This window comes from Amblyraja radiata, chromosome 2 (genome assembly GCF_010909765.2).
Source record: "Amblyraja radiata isolate CabotCenter1 chromosome 2, sAmbRad1.1.pri, whole genome shotgun sequence".
Lineage (NCBI taxonomy): Eukaryota > Metazoa > Chordata > Chondrichthyes > Rajiformes > Rajidae > Amblyraja > Amblyraja radiata.
Window position 1 is genome coordinate 38,856,671 of NC_045957.1, and position 4,725 is coordinate 38,861,395.

General features: G+C 42.8%; 1 non-coding gene across 1 annotated transcript; it reads right to left on the bottom strand.

Annotated features, from left to right (window-relative positions):
* Positions 1-1,080: 1,080 nt before the first annotated feature.
* Positions 1,081-1,276, bottom strand: LOC116970616. Its single transcript, XR_004411217.1, has one exon. It is a non-coding gene; the product is annotated as a U2 spliceosomal RNA (small nuclear RNA).
* Between the last annotated feature and the right edge of the window lie 3,449 nt (positions 1,277-4,725).

The window sequence follows — 4,725 nt, forward strand, 5'->3', positions numbered from 1 at the left end:
TTCGCCTCATCCTCCGACGAGGAGAGGTTTCTCCCTTCTGTCAGGGAGAGAGACCGTTTTTTGGTGTTTTTTTTGGGCTTGCCATCCCCTTCTGGCCTCTGCTCCGTGTGCTGACCCTTCTGGTGTTTTTTGTATTTTACAGTAGTCCAAATTTGCTCTCCCCCCTCCTCCATCGACTCTCCCTCCTGGGCTTGGTGCTGGAGTTCTCCTGGCACTTGGGGGCTCGAGGTGGTTGAGGTGGCTGAGGTGGTTGGGCTGTCCTCATCCCTGTTTCCCCTTTCTGCTGGGGACTTGGCAGTGGTAGTGGGTGTCTCACCTACCCTGGGGGTGCTGGAAGCCGCCCCTCTTGTTGCCTGTGCATATGTGCATGCTCTTTTTGGGCAGGCCCTGTAAAGGTGGCCTCCCTCCCCACATAGGTTACAGTTCTTGCTGGCTTGACAGTCCTTTGTCTCGTGGCCCTCCGTTTTGCAGTTTTTGCAGACCACTGCATTGCATTGGGCCATCACATGTCCAGGCTTATTACATTTTCTGCAAACTTTGGGCTGCCCCACGTAAATTAAATATCCTCGGTTTCCTCCAATTGCGAACACCGATGGAGGGTGGAGGAGAGTTCCTTCCTTGTCCACCCTCAGTTTTACCTTGACCTGCCGCTTGCTCGTCCAAATCCCATGCAGATCCTTCACGTCCACGCTGTTCCCTGCCCCGTCGACGTAGCGAGCAAGGAAGGTGAGGACATCCACTACGGGCACATGTGGGTTAAACATATGGACCGTGATCGTCCTTTCTTTTTGATTTGGGAGGGTGAAGAGTGGCTGCACCTTCAGCAACGACAGCGGAGCTTCATTCCCCTTCTCTTGGAAATCCTTTAACAGTTTTTGCCATCCTGTCGGAAGCACAAATGTAACGTCAAAATAACCGTTACCCGGGAAGTCCTGGAGGCAGTAGATATCCCTGGGCTCGAACTTGCAGGTCTCCAGCAATACCTTCTTTACAAAGGTGTCTCGACTGAAGGGCATCCCCTCACTGAGATCCTTGACACTAATCCTGAGGGTATTGCGGATACCCTGTCCTCTAGTTCCCATTGCAGCTGCCATTGCTACGATTTTTTTAAATCGTAATCTGCAGCTCCTGTCCTTAAAGGACCGCCAGGACTGTTCTAATAAGAACAGATCTCTTTCCCTGTTCTAACAAGAACAGACGCTCTTTATTTAGCTCTTTTACTGACTGATAAGAACAGATACTACACTTGATCTTAGCCAAAAGGCCGAGAAGCGGCCTTTACAGTACCGCTGCATCACATGATTCCAAAAAGTCGATGAAAGGGGACCAACTCCTTAAGAATTGGTCATATTTATCTATTAGTCGGAGTCTCATTTCTTCAAGGCGTGCTATGTCCATCATATTCCTAATCCACATTTTAATAGTTGGTATAGCTGTATTTTTCCAAAATTTAAGTATCAATTTCTTTCCAATTATTAACCCATAATTAAAGAATACTTTTTGGTCTTTATTTAAATTGATATCTTCTACTATTATTCCAAATATAATCCATTCCGTATTAGGTTCTATTCTTGACTTGAAGAGCTTTGTAAATATATCAAATATATCGCTCCAAAATTTATTCAACTTTGTACATCCTACAAATGAATGTGTTATATTGGCGTTTTGAAACAAACATTTATCGCATCTGGGAGAGACGTTTGAGTAGAATTTATTCAACCTCGTTTTTGAATAATATAGTCTATGTAATAATTTAAATTGAATTAAATTATGTCTTGCATTAATAGAGCAATTATGTGTGTTCATCAGATACTTTTCCCATCTATCTTTCGGGATCTTTATCATTAGTTCATGTTCCCAATCTTCTCTTAGTGCCTCTGTTGAGGGTAATTCTCTATTTAATATACTATTATAAAAATATGATATTAGTTTTTGTGAATCAGCCTTAATATTCATTGCTTCTTCTAAAGGGTCTAAAAATATAGTTTGAAATCTATGTATACATTTCTTCATAAAGTCACATATCTGTATATATTTAAAATATTGATTATCAGTCAGTTTAAATTTTGATTTTAATTGTTGAAATGATAACAATTTGCCCAATTCATACATATCTCCTACTTTCCTAATCCCCAGTCTATCCCATTGTTTGTATGTTTTGTCGATAAGAGATGGCTTGAATGCAGGATTGTTCAATATTGGGGTTAGTACTGATAGATTATTTAATTTCAAGGATAATTTTATTTGTTTCCAAATTCTTATTGTATTGTGAATAATTGGGTTCTTCTTATATATTATACTATTCAATTTTATCGGTGAGAACAAGATCGTTCCTATATCGTACGGGAAACACTCCTCTTTCTCCATTCTTATCCACTCCGACTGGTGAGTGGAATTATCCAACCAGTACATTCTGTTCTTAATATGCACTGCCCAGTGGTAATACGTAAAGTTAGGTAATGATAAACCCCCAACTTCTTTAGGTTTACACAAATGCTTTCGTTGAATTCTGTGTGCTCTATAATCCCATATAAAATTAGTGATGTTAGAATCTAGCTTATTGAAAAAATACTTTGGAATATATATTGGGATCCCTTGAAACAAATATATTAATTGTGGTAAGAAAGTCATTTTTATAGCGTTAATTCTACCTATCAATGAGAGCGGGAGCGTTTTAACCTACAACTTCAATGAGTTAGATATTAATTCAGGACTGGACTCTGGTTGTGGTAGGATGGCTCAGTTGCCTGACAACAGCTGGGAAGAAACTGTCCCTGAATCTGGAGGTGTGCGTTTTCACACTTTTATACCTTTTGCCCAATGGGAGAGGGGAGGTGAGGGAGTGGCCAGGGTGCGACTCGTCCTTGATTGTGCTGCTGGCCTTGCCGAGGCAGCGTGAGGTGTAAATGGAGCCAATAAGAGGGAGGTTGGTTTGTGTGGTGGTCTGAGTTGTGTCCACATTTCTCTGCAATTTCTGATGGTCTCGGATGTGATGCATCCCATTAAAATGCTTTCTATGGCTCAACTGTAAAAGTTGGTGAGAGTTGATGGGGACATGCCGAACTTCCTGAGCCCTCTAAGGAAGTAGAGACGTTGGTGTGCTTTCTTGGTCGTTGCTTCAATATGGGTGGTCCAGGAGAAGTTGTTGGTGATATTTACAAGTAGGAATTTGAATTTTTCAACCATCTCTACTTCGGCGCCGTCAATGCAGACTGGGGTGTGTGGACCACATTGCATCCTGAAGCCAATCACTATCTCCATTGTCTTGCTGACATTGAGAGAAAGGTTGTTGTCTCGACACCAGGACACAAGGTTCTCGATCTCCTTCCTCTACTCCGTCTCATCATTATTTGATATCTGGCCCACAGCGGTGGTGTCGTCTGTGAATTAGTAAATTGAATTAGACCTGTACATGGCTGCACAGTCGTGGGTTTACAAGGAGTAAAGAAGGGGCTGAGAACGCATCCTTGTGGAGCCCCCGTGTTGAGGGTTATCGTGGAGGATGATTTGTTCCCCTATCCTCACTGATTGGGATCTGTTTGTCAGGAAGTCGAGGATCCAGTTGCAGGGATGAGTGCTGACTCCAAGTCCCAGGAGTTTGGTGATGGGCTTGGATGGGATCATGGTGTTGTACCCCTTCTTTAGTTTAGTTTAGTTTAGTTTAGCTTCGAGATACAGCACGGAAACAGGCCGTTCAGCCCACTGAGCCCGTGCCGACCAGTGATCCCTGCATATTAACACTATCCTACACACACTAGGGACAATTCACACGTACACCAAGCCAATTAACCTACAAACCTGTACGTCTGTGGAGTGTGGGAGGAAACCGAAGATCTCGGAGAAAACCCACGCCGGTCACAGGGAGAACGTCCAAACTCCGTACAGACAAGCACCCGTAGTCGGGGTCGAACCCAGGTCTCTGGCACTAAAAGAGCTGTAAGGCAGCAACTCTACCGCTGCACCACCGTGCCGCCCACTGAGGACTTTCCTGCGATAAGCCTAATTGCATTACAATTTCCTGCCTCAGCCCTTTCGCCTTTTTTTGAACGGGACTGTAAACATTTCCACTGTCAGGTTCATCCTGGGTACAATTGCCCATTGAGGCTTCCGTAGCTTTTCAGCTGCCTGTAAATGTCCTGCTCCTACAATTGGAGAGATTATAAAGGTGGAACATTTGGAAGAAATAATTAGCTGAGAAATATAGCATCCGATGTGCAGAGTATTGGGTTACTACAAAAATCAATAAAAGGGTTTGCATCAAAACAGTATGGTCACGTTACTTAAACTAAACTAGGTCTGTCTGTTGTCATGTTAGAAGCATTTTCCTCTGTCCACGGGCCGATGTTATGGCTGAAAATCAGCAAGCAGGGTGTCCCGTTCAATGGTATGTTATAACATCCTTAGTGAGAGACTAAACTGGTGACATAACTATCGTAAGATTATCAGAATTTAATCAGCCATGGACTTCTGGGGAGTATCAGTGGTCTATGGATTGTAAATATTTAGCAGGTACAGTAGATTCTTGGTTTAACAGTAGAATTTTTGTACCCTGCCATCCATGAAAGCAGACAGCACTATTAAATCAATAGCCATCTCTTAGCGGACACTGTTTCATTTTCATTCATTTGGAGAAACATGCAAGCTGACATGGCTCTTTTTAATTATGTTTCAGAGATATTGGTTTGTTACTGTTTAAATTTCCTGGAATGAAATGCAGTGGCATGG